Below are 12,526 nucleotides of genomic sequence, written 5' to 3' on the forward strand. Positions count from 1 at the left end.
CCAAGACTCCATCTCAGAAAAAAAAAAAAAGGACTTATTCCCTCAAATCTTCTCCTCCATGCTGGGGACACCTGTGACCTGTGCCCCAGGAGAGCCTCTGCCTCTCTTCTGGGAGGACCCAGTGCCCTCTGCTGCCCTAGAACCCGAGCCAGGCCTGGGGCACTCTGAGGCTACGGGCCAGTGTGTTTCCAGGCCAGCTCACTCCTCCCTGGGTTGTGTGTGGCCCAGGTGCACCCCAGAGGGGCTGCGGGCGAGGGCAAGGGCAGACAGAGAGGCCTCTCAGACAGATGCCCGGCTCAAGGTCAGGCAGGACAATGGGTGAGTTATGCAGCCAGACGGCAAGGCCATACAAGTCCAGCCCCAGCCTGGGAAGCTAAAAATAGCCCCTCCCATGGAGCCTGCCTGGGCCCCAGCCGCCAGGATGTTGTTTTTCCGGGCGGGGCCTCCTTGCCCCTGGTGCTTCGTGCTTTCAACACCGTTCCCTTGGCAGCCACAGGTCCTCAGCTCACCCGGCAGTGAAGGGGCTGGAGGAGGAGGCTGCCAGGCTGTCCCCCTGGACGCCCCTTGGACCACCTGCTGCAAGCCTCTGACCTTGGGGCCCCTCCGATCCCTCGGGGACACCTGCTATCTTACCTTGTCCCCCTGGCTTGGCACTCCCCACGCCACATGCTCCCCTTGCCAGGGAACCTTCTGGTCTCTGACCCTGCAGGAAGCTTTGGCATGTCCTGGAATGTAGGCTAGACAGGCCTGGTGCTTCATTGGTGGAATTCGGGCCTGACTAGTCACGCCTGTAGCCACAGACGCAGCCACTCAGCAAGTGTGCCATCTGCAGAGTGGCTTCCAGCTCCAGAGGCTTGCGTGGAAGTTTGGGAAACAAACATCTCTTTTAAAAAATATTGAGGCTGGGCCTGGTGGCTCACGCCTATAATCCCAGCACTTTGGGAGGTTGAGGTGGGAGGATCACTTGAGCCCAGGCGTTTGAGACCAGTCTGGCCAATGTGGTGAGATCTCATTTCTACAAACAAAACAAAAAAATTGGCTGGGCGAGGTGGCTCACACCTATAATCCCAGCACTTTGGGAGGTTGAGGTAGGTGGATCACGAGGTTAGGAGTTCGAGACCAGCCTGGCCAAGATGTTGAAATCCTGTCTCTACTAAAAATACAAAAAAATTAGCCAGGCGTGGTGGCGGGTGCCTGTAATGCCAGCTACTTGGGAGGATGAAACAGAGAACTGCTTGAACCTGGGAGGCAGAGCTTGCAGTGAGCCGAGATCATAAAGGTGTGAGCCACCATGCCCGGCCTGAAACAAGCATTCTAATCGCAAATCCCTGCATTGCAGTTTTGCAGCTCAGAGTCAGGGATTGGCTGGGCCCTGGCTGCACAGTTAGCAAGCGGCTGGCTCTTCAGCTCCCAAGTTTCGAGCTCCCAAGACCACTAGCCACAGTCTCGCATTTCCTTTGTCACCCTGGAGTGTGAGTGTGTGTGTGTGTGTGGAGGGGGGGCGTGCGTGCCTATGTGTTTTGAGTGTATGCGTGTATGTGCGTGCATCTGCATACACGTGTGTCTGTCTGCATGTGTGTGTGTGCTGTGTGTGTGTCTGGGTGCACTGGACTGTGGCTGGCCAATGCCTGTGTATGAATGCATGCTGCCCCAGCCCAGTGACTTTTCCAGCGATGCTGTGCGAAGCCCTAGGGGGACATGCATAGAGCGGGGTGGGCTGGGAAAGGCTGGGGGCGGGTCCCTCAGCAGCCCTCCCAACACTGCACTCAGAGAAGCGTTTGTCTATTTGATTAAAGACTGCTTTTTTTTTTAGAGATGGGGTTTCATCATGTTGGCCAGGCTGGTCTCAAACTCCTGACCTCAGGTGATCCACCCACCTCAGCCTCCCAAAGTGCTGGGATTACGGGCGTGAGCCACCGCGCCCAGCCTCAAGACTGCTTTGAAAAAAGAAACTGTTGGCCAGGCGCGGTGGCTCACGCCTGTAATCCCAGCACTTTGGGAGGCCGAGGCGGGTGGATCACGAGGTCAAGAGATCGAGACCATCCTGGTCAACACGGTGAAACCCCGTTTCCACTAAAAATTTAAAAGATTAGCTGGGCACGGTGGCGCGTGCCTGTAATCCCAGCTACTCAAGAGGCTGAGGCAGGAGAATTGCCTGAACCCAGGAGGCGGACGTTGCGGTGAGCTGAGATCGTGCCATTGCACTCCAGCCTGGGTAACAAGAGCGAAACTCCGTCTCAAAAAAAAAAAGAAACAAAAATGAGAAAACCACTGATCTAATCTCAACTTTTCCTTCCACTACCATTTACAGAGGAAGAAACTGAGGCACGGGGTCCTGGGGAGCTGCCCACAGTTACCCAGTCCAGGACACTCTTCATACTGCACAGCCTAGGTGTGTTCTGTGCTTAGAAATGTCTAAACAGGCCAGGTGTGGTGGCTCATGCCTATAATCTCAGAACTTTGGGAGGCTGAGGCGGGCGGATCACTTGAGGTCAGGAGTTCGAGACTAGTCTGGCCAACATGGCAAAAACCCATCTCTACCAAAAAATACAAAAATTAGCCGGGGATGATGGCATGTGCCTGTAATCCAAGCTACTCAGGAGGCTGAGGCAAGAGAATTGCTTAAATCCGGGAGGTGGAGGTTGCAGTGAGCCGAGATCATATCCCTGAACTCCAGCCTGGGTGACAGAATGAGACTCTGTCTCCAAAAAAAGAAATGTCTAAACACACACACACACACACACACACACACACACACACACACACACACCCCTCGCTGCCCTTAGGGCTGGGTCCCAGTTCCCACGATCACCAGAGCACTTGGCACAGCTGCCCGAGGGTCTGTGGCCTCAGAAGCTCCCGCCAGAGCCCCCGCCAGGCCGACAAAGGTGCAGAGTGAGGGTTTTCTGGGGTTTGGCGCTGTTCGCTGGGCCTGGCTGCCGGGGCCGGGCGGGGAGCCAGCCTCTGCCTGCACTTTGTTTCTGTGGGAAAATGAGCTCCAGTTCCAATCAACGGCCTGAGGAAGGGGCTTGGGCTGCTCCCACGGGCTCCCCACACTCTGGGAGGAAACAGACCCCAGTCCTCTTTCCTCCCTTCTCCTCATCCTTGTCCTCCCCTTCCCGAGGCCCAAGGAACACCCACAGAAGTGCCTCCCTTCACACCCCTCCTCTCAGGCAGAGAGGGTGCGGCCGGCTGGACCGTGGCTCACCCAGGCCTGGCCAGGAGGATGGGGCTGAACTGGGCGTGGCTGAGGTTGGCAGCTACCGCATCTCTACGGGAGGAGAGTACCGCGGTCCTTCATCTCCGGGGATGCGTTCCCAGACCCCCCGTGGGTGCCTGACACTGCAGGCGGGACAGAATCCTATACACACCATGGTTTTTCCACCTGGTAACCAAGACGGCTAAAATTAACCAATGGGCAGGCGGTGCCTCCGGTGCGGATTCCCGAAGAGGATTCCTGTCCCAGGCAGCCTGTGAAGTGGGATGAACTGAGATTTCATCATGCTACTCAGGGCAGCATGCAATCTCAAACTTATGAGTTGTTTACTTCTGGAATCTTCTATTTAATATTTTTGGACTGCGGTAGACTGTGGGTGAGCAAAACCGTGGCTAACAGGGGACAGCTGGAGCATTGAGGAGGGTCTGTGTCCCATTCAACCCCAAACACCCCACGCCCATTTGATGCCGACATTCAAAATCTGGAAGGCAACCAGGTGTGGTGGCTCTTGCCTGTAATCCCAGCACATTGGGAAGCCAAGGAGCGCAGATCACTTGAGGTCAGAAGTTCAAGACCAGCCTGGGTAACATGGTGAAACCCCGTCTCTGTTAATAATAGAAAAAAATTAGCCAGGCATGTTGGCAGGTGCCTGTAATCCCAGCTATTTGGGAGGCTGAGGCAGAGGACTCTCTTGAACCCGGGAAGTGGAGGTTGCAGTGAGCCAAGATTGCGCCATTGCACTCCAGCCTGGGACAATCCAAGTGTCCATAGACTGATGAATAGATAAGCAAAAAAACAAAAAAGCATATACGTACACACACCCATAATGACTATTATTCATCCCTAAACAATCAAGAAGTTCTGACATATGCTATGATTTGGATAAACTTTGAAGACATTATGCCAAGTAAAATAAGCCAATCACAAAAAGACAAATACTTTATGATTCCATTTATATGAGGTCCCTAGAATAGTCAAACTCACCAAGAGTAGAGTGGGGGTTGCCAGGGCCTGAGGGACAGGGAATGGGGAGCTGGTGTCTAATGGGGACAGTTTCAGCTTGGAATGATGACAAGGTTCTGAGCTGGATGGTGCTGATGGTTGCACAACAGTGTATTCACTGAAAGTCCCTGAAGTGTACATTTCACAATGGTTAAAATGGGCTGGGTGCGGTGGCTTATGCCTGTAATCCCAGCACTTTGGGAGGCCGAGGTGGGCAGATCATCTGAGGTCAGGAGTTTGAGATCAGCCTGGCCAACATGGCGAAACCCCGTCCCTACTAAAAGTACAAAAAATTAGCTGGGCATAGTGGCTGGTGCCTGTAATCCCAGCTACTCGGGAGGCTGAGGCAGGAGAATCACTTGAACCCGGGAGGCAGAGGTTGCAGCGAGCTGAGATCACGCCACTGCACTCTAGCCTGGGTGACAGAGTGAGACTCCGTCTCAAAAGAAAAAAAAGGTTAAAGTGGTGAATTTTATGTTATGTATATTTTACCATGCCCCCTCCCCACAAAAAAAGAATGCAAAGGACAGTGGCCATGAGAAGGAGCCCTCACAGGATTGACAGAAGCACATTTCGAGGGATCACTTCCCTGAAGAAAGGACTGCTGAGGCCTGAAGGACAGGGAGGAGTTAGCAAGACAGCAAGGATGGGTGTGGGCTCCAGACCGATCAGAGTGCTGCAGGGGACAGGGGTGCAGGGCAGAGCGGCCAGGGGCCGGAGGTGGCAGGTCAGGTCCTGCAGGCCAGAGCCTGGTGAGGATTCCCGACTTTTCCTAGGAAAAATGGGAATCCGTGGCAGGGTCTTACATGGGGAAATGGTACAATCAGATTTGAAGTTTTGGCTGGGCGACGTGGCTCAAGCCTGTAATCCCAGTACTTTGGGAGGCTGAGGCAGGAGGATCACTTGAGCTCAGGAGTTCAAGGCCAGCCTGGGCAACATGGTGAAACCCATCTCTACCAAAAATACAAAAAAAAAAAAAATTAGGCAGGCATGGTGACGTACACCTGTGGTCCCAGCTACTCTGGAGGCTGAGGTACAGGATTGCTTGAGCCCAGGAGGCAGAGGTTGCAGTGAGCTGAGAGGTTGTAGTGAGCTGAGATCAGGCTACCACACTCTAGCCTGGGTGACAGAGAGAGACCACATTTCAAAAAAAAAAAAAAAGGTTTGCAGTTTCAAAGTCATTCTGTTATTTAGGTGAGAAATAAGCTTAAGGAGAGGAAAAAAGAGGATGAATACAACTAAAACTGCCACCTGCCTGTCGCCAGGGAACTGGAGAAGCCCCCTAACTCTGAGAAGGTGGACCCAGAAATATAACAGCAGGGAGGGGCCAGACGCCCAAGCACCTCCCCTGGTTCCTCCTTCCCTCCTGCTCTTTGGTGCAGGAGGGTCCCTCCAGCCAAGGCCCCTCAGTACTGGGATGCGGACATCTTCAGAGGTCACACCGCCCCTTTCTGGCTTTCTGTGGTTTTGGAGGCTCAGAAGTGGAAATGCACAATGACCGCATATAAACACTCCTGCAGCAGGAACGGCTCAGAACAGGCCTTGCAGCTGTGTCTGGGGAAATTGAACTTGACAGAGCCAGGAGGTCCCAGCAGGAACCTCTGGGTGGGGCCCATCTCTATAGCAACCAGAAACAGCCCCAGATCATGTGCTGGCCCTGCCTCTGATGAGAGAGCAGGGAACTTGGGTTCTTGAAATACCCACAGCCAAAAAGGACTCACCCAAAATAGCCCACTTCCACGTCACCAAACATCACCAACGCCTCACATGGCATTTGCCACTGCGCAGCAGAGCAACCAACGGTGAGTGGCAGAAAGTTTACCAGCGACTTACCAGGAGATTACTTTCTCTCGCTGGTAATTAGCAAGAGGACAACTGGCTGAATGAAAAAGATTTGATGTATCAAGCACAGATTTCTTCCCCAATACTCAGGTACAAGAAATGTCCATTTGGGTAGTTTCCCTGCATCAAGTAAAATGTGATTATAAGCTGCCCTTTGCCAAGAAACTAAGAAATTCAACTTCAGGTATATGGGGGCGCTGTCTTCCCCCTCAGTAGAATCATTATTATTATTTGAGATGGAGTCTCTCTCTGTGCACAGTCTCGGCTCACTGCAACCTCCACCTACCGGGTTCTAAGTGATTCTCCTGCCTCAGCCTCCAGAGTAGCTGGGATTACAGGCACCCACCATGCACAGCTAATTTTTTATTTTTAGTAGAGACGGGGTTTCACCATATTGGCCAGGCTGGTCTCGAACTCCTGGCCTCAAGTGATCCCTGCCTTGGCCTCCCAAGCACTGGAATTACAGGCATAAGCCACCTCACCAGGCCACAGATGGGAGAGCGTCTAGTCTGCTCTCTACGGGGGCTGCTGCTGAGATGCCCACCACTCAAGCCCAGGTGCTCCTAGCTGCAGCTGAGGCCCTACTCCCCCGGGCCAAGCACAGTTTGCGGATGATGCCAAATTCTTGACTCTCAGCTCCAAAACTGCCGTATTAATCCGCTAGGGCTGTTGTAACAAAATGCCACAAGCTAGGTGGCTTAAACCATCCAAATGTATTGTCTCTGCTGGAGACCGGAGATCCGGAATCAAGGTGTGGGCAGGGTCGAATCCTTCTGGCACTGTGACACCCAATCCATCCCCTGCGGCTCTCCTTGCTTCTGGTGGCTTGTTGACAGTATGTAGCAATCCGTGCCTAGTAGCTTTCTGCCTCCCTCTCTGCACCGCCCTCCCCCTGTGTGTGAGTCCGTGTCCAAGTTTCCTGTTCTTACAAGGGCACCAGTCACGCTGGATTTAGGGCCTACCCTAATGACCTCATCTTAACTAATGATGTCTTCAACAAACCTATTTCCAAATAAGGTCACTTTCTGAGGTGGTGCCGGTCAGGACTTCAACATGTGAATCTGGGGGAGGAGGACAGAACTCAACTCATAACACGCACCCACCCACCCACCCAACTCAGCCTCATGGTCTGGCTGGGACTCAGCCACATGTCTTTGTTTTTTTAAATTTTATTTTTATTATTACTTTTGAGATGGAGTCTGGCTCTGTCGTTCAGGCTGGAGTGTAGTGGTGCGAATTTGGCTCCCTGCAACCTCCGCCATCCGGGTTCCAGTGATTCTCTTGCCTCAACCTCCCAGGTGGCTGGGACTACAGGCACACGCCACCATGCCTGGATAATTTTCTTTCTTTCTTTCTTTCTTTTTTTTTTTTGAGATGAAGTCTTGCTCTGTCGTCAGGCTGGAGTGCAGTAGTACAATCTCAGCTCATCGCAACCTCCACCTCTCGGGTTCAAGCGATTCTCCTGCCTCAGCCTCCTGAGTAGCTAGGACTACAAGGGTGCACCACCACGCCCAACTAATTCTTGTATTTTTAGTAGAGATGGAGTTTCAGCATGTTGGCCAGGCTGGTCTCGATCTCTTGACCTCGTGATCCACTGACCTCGGCCTCCCAAAGTGCTGGGATTACAGGTGCGAGCCACCGCACCCTGCCAATTTTTGTATTTTTAGTAGATACGGGGTTTCACCATGTTGCCCATGGCTGGTCTCGAACTCCTGACCTCAGATGATCCACCTGCCTCAACCTCCCAAACTGCTGTGATTACAGGCGTAAGCCACCCTCCCGCAGAGCTACATTTCTCCATTGCCCGCTGCTCCCCGCCAGGCTCTTCCACCAGGGGGCGCTAGAAAGAGCTGCAGGGCTGGAGCAGGCCCCTGCTTCCCATCTGCTCACTAGTTTTGCCTGCATTTTACCTAGGAAAGCATCTTCACCGGGGCAGCTGCAGTTCATTAGCAGCAGCTGAATCCAGTTTCGACTTTTTCCAATCCTTGCAGAACCAGCTACCCTGAGCTCCCTTCAGAGGCACAGGCAGCAGCACCAGCCGGCCCGTACCCTCGCCTCAGAGGGCTGGGTGATAGTTCCCTGGGGCTACTCTTTCAAGTCTCTGTTTTATTGTTGTTTTTGTTTTGTTTTGTTTTTTGAGATGGGGTCTCACTCTGTCAGCCAGGCTGGAGTGCAGTCGTGCGATCTCAGCTCACTGCAACCTCTGCCTCTGGGTCTGAAGCAATCCTTCCACCTCAGCCTACTGAATAGCTGGGACCACAGGTGCGCTCCACCAAGCCTGGCTAATTTTTTGTATTTTTAGAAGAGAGGGGGTTTCACCATGTTGGCCAGGCTGGTTTCAAACTCCTGACCTCAAGTGTCTACTGTGAGCCACCATGCCGGAAGCAATTTTTCTTTTTTTTTTTTGAGACGGAGTTTTGCTCTTTTTGCCCAGGCTGGATTCCAATGGCACGATCTCGACTCATTGCAACCTCCGCCTCCCAGGTTCAAGCGATTCTCCTGCCTCAGCCTCTCGTGTAGCTGGGATTACAGGCGCTGCGCCACCATGCCCAGATAATTTATGTATTTTTAGTAGAGATGGGGTTTCACCATGTTGGCCAGGCTGGTCTTGAACTCCTGAACTCAGGTGGTCCACCGGCCTCGGCCTCCCAAAGTGCTGGGATTACAGACACGAGCCACCATGCCCAGACCTTGCAGCAATTTTTTAAGATGGCAAAATACAATAGAAAGTTTCAGAATATGTCACACTACAAAATACAAATTAAGCAGCATGTGGTGATGGTATGGCCTGTAATCGGCTACTTAGGAGGCTGAGGCAGGACCACTGCTTGATGCCAGGAGTTCAAGACCAGCCTGGGCAACATAATGGGACCCCATCTCTACAAAAAAATTTAAAAACTAGCCAAGCCTGGTGACGTGCACTTGTAGTCCCAACTACTCGGGAGGCTGAGGTAAGAAGACTGCTCGAGCCCAGGAGCTTAAAGGTGCAGTGGGCCGTGATTGCACCACTCCAGCCCGAGTGACAATGTGAAACAGGGCTTCGCTCTGTCACCCAGGCTGATCTCAATCTCCTGGGCTCAAGCCATGTATATTTTTACTATGGGTCAAGGTAAGGAAAAATAGCCACTGTCTGGTAAATGCTGCCAACCTTTCTTTTGTTTGTTTTTCTAAGTTTTAGAGACAGGGTCTTACTGTGTTGCCCAGGCTGGTCTCAAACTCCTGGGCTGAAGCAAGTCTCCTGCCTCAATCTCCCAAAATGCTGGGATTACAGGCATGTGCCACCATGCCACCGCGCCACCTCTACGGACCTGCCAATCTTTTTTGAGACAGAGTCTTCCTCTGTCACCCAGGCTGGAGTGCAGTGGCACAATCTCAGCTCACTGCAACCTCTGCTTCCCGAGTTCAAGCGATTCTCCTGCCTCAGCCTCCTGAGTAGCTGGGATTACAGGTGCATGCCACCATGCCTGGCTAATTTTTGTATTTTTAGAAGAGACGGGGTTTCACCATATTGGTCAGGTTGGTCGTGAACTCCTGACCTCATGATCTGCCCACCTCAGCCTCCCAAAGTGCTGAAATTATAGGCATGAGCCATCATGCCCGGCCTGCCAACCTTTTTTATGTCATGGCACACATAAAAAGTGATTTGGTCAGCAAAAATGGTATTAATTTCGCTCACTGGAGCAAACAGATTAATCTTATTGGGGGTCAAGAGGTGACCAGGGCTGGGCACGGTGGCTCACACCTGTAATCCTAACACTTTTGGGAAGCTGAGGTGGGCAGATCACTTGAGGTCAGGAGTTTGACACCAGCCTGGGCAACATGGCGAAACCCTGTCTCTACTGAAAATACAAAACTTAGCCAGCCTTGGTGGCACATACCTATAGTCCCAGGTACTCGGGAGGCTGAGGCACAAGAATCGCTTGAACCTGAGTTCTCCAGTTCTGGTAGCTACCAGCCCCCACACCCCAAGTCACGGGAGCTGCCCAAGCAGTGTGTTCATGTGGTCATATGTTTTTGTAAAACTTAAAACTTCTGGACGTTGTAGCTGGAGCCGGTCAAGCTCACTATCTCTCCACTGCAACTTCCTCTTCTTGCCATTTCCCTTCCTGTCAGGAGGCCTCAATGTGGCCACAGCTTTGTGAATGCATAATTGTGTATTTTCTTTCTTTTTTTTTTTTTTTGAGACGAAGTTTCGCTCTTGTTGCCAGGCGTGCCATGATGTGATCTCAGCTCCCTGCAACCTCTGCCTCCTGGGTTTAAGTGATTTTCCTGCCTCAGACTCCCAAATAGCTGGGATTACTGGCACCCGCCACCATGCTCAGCTAATTTTTTGTGTTTTTAGTAGAGACGGGTTTCACCATGTTGGCCAGGCTAGTCTCAAACTCCTGACCTCAGGTGATCTGCCCACCTCAGCCTCCCAAAGTGCTGGGATTATAGGTGTGAGCCACCGTGCCCGGCCTGCGTATTTTATTTCTTAAAAAGAGCCTCCAGGGGCCGGGCGCGGTGGCTCACGCCTGTAATCCCAGCACTTTGGGAGGCCAAGGTGGGTGGATCACGAGGTCAAGAGATCGAGACCATCCTGGTCAACATGGTGAAACCCCGTCTCTACTAAAAATCCAAAAAATTAGCTGGGCATGGTGGCATGTGCCTGTAATCCCAGCTACTCAGGAGGCTGAGGCAGGAGAATTGCCTGAACCCAGGAGGCGGAGGTTGCGGTGAGCCGAGATCGCGCCATTGCACTCCAGCCTGGGTAACAAGAGCGAAACTCCGTCTCAAAAAAAAAAAAAAAAAAAAAAAAGAGCCTCCAGCTCACTTGAGTCTAGGAGTTCTGTGGAGGCAGTGAGCTATGATTGCACCTGGGTGACAGAGTGAAACCCTGTCGCAAAAACAAAAACATCAACAACCAAAAGAGCCTCCAAAATTGTGTAAGCTTCAAAGCCTGGCAAAACCTGAACCTGCCTCTACCTCCAACCTATTTGGCAAAGGAGTGGGAGTGGGGCGGGCAGGCTGTCCCCGTCTTCCCATCTATGGTCCTTAAAACAGCCAATGCTCTATACCCTTTGCTGGGGGGATTTTCCTTTTTTTTTTTTTTTTCTTTGAGACAGAGTCTTCCCTTGTCCCCCAGGCTGGAGCCCACTTGGGCGATCTTGGCTCACTGAAACCTCCGCCTCCCAGGTTCAAGTGATTCTCCTGCCTCAGCCTCCCGAGGAGCTGGGATTACAGGCATGTGCCACCACGCCCGGCTAATTGTGTATTTTTAGTAGAGATGGAGTTTCTCCATGCTGGTCAGGCTGGTCTCAAACTCCTGACTTCAGGTGATCCGCCCACCTTGGCCTCCGAAAGTGTGTGAACCATCACAGCCAGCCTGTTTTTATACAGCATTCTGTATATTTATACAGTATACTATATTTATACTATATTCATATTTATACAGCATTCTGTATACTATATTTATTCAGCATTCTGTGCTTAATAACCTTTGACAACCTTTCCATATCAGGACATAGTCTGACTTTTTTTTTTTTTGAGACAGAGTTTCACTCTTGTAACCCAAGCTGGAGTGCAATGGCGCGATCTTGGCTCACCGCAACCTCCGCCTCCTGGGTTCAAGCAATTCTCCTGCCTCAGCCTCCCGAGCAGCTGGGACTACAGGCGTGCGCCACCATGCCCAGCTAATTTTTGTATTTTTTAGTAGAGACGGGGTTTCACCTTGTTGACCAGGATGGTCTCGATCTCTTGACCTCGTGATCCACCCGCCTTGGCCTCCCAAAGTGTTGGGATTATAGGCGTGAGCCACCTCGCCCGGCCCCCACTTCATTCTTTTTAAAGACTGCAGAGGTTGCAGGTGCCACAAAATACATCTAACCATTGGGGCAGGTCTCATTATCACCATCCTTAATCCACTGTACTTGTCCTCCAAGGTCCAACCTAGTCTTGCACAGGACCTCGCAGAAGGCTGCTGTTTCCTGATCTTTTCTAGTGAGGCAGTTTTGTTCCTTCACATAGGAGACCTCCCTGGAAAGCGAAGTCAAGCAGGTGGATCGCGAGGTTGGCCCCCGCGGGTCAGGAAAGCAACTGTCTGCTGAAAAGCAAACTCTGATCCTTAAGATTAACGAGTACCGGAACCACCACGTTGGGAGTGCAGCCCCCTCTTTCCGCCTCACAGATTCAGCTTGGAAGTGCGGGGGTTTGTGGGGGGCGGTTAGGGAATGACAGCTGCCCCGTGGAGGATGCCCAGGGCTGGGTCACGAGCTGGCATGAGTCAGCCCTATTCTGTAAGTCCTAGTTATGAGGCTGCCGGTCTCGCGCCGTGCCCAGTCCCACTCAGCCTTCAATCTTCCGGCCGGGCCCCCGCTGGGCGCCCTTGAGGAAACGGCGCCACCGCGAGGCCGGCGCGGAGGCTGCAAGGGGCGCCCGGCGAGCTCGCGAACATGGTAGGATCCAGACGAGGCGCACCCGACCTCC

This window comes from Aotus nancymaae, unplaced genomic scaffold (genome assembly GCF_030222135.1).
Source record: "Aotus nancymaae isolate 86718 unplaced genomic scaffold, 86718_ANA_hifiasm-v0.15.2.pri h1tg000089l, whole genome shotgun sequence".
In the NCBI taxonomy this organism is placed as follows: Eukaryota; Metazoa; Chordata; class Mammalia; order Primates; family Aotidae; genus Aotus; species Aotus nancymaae.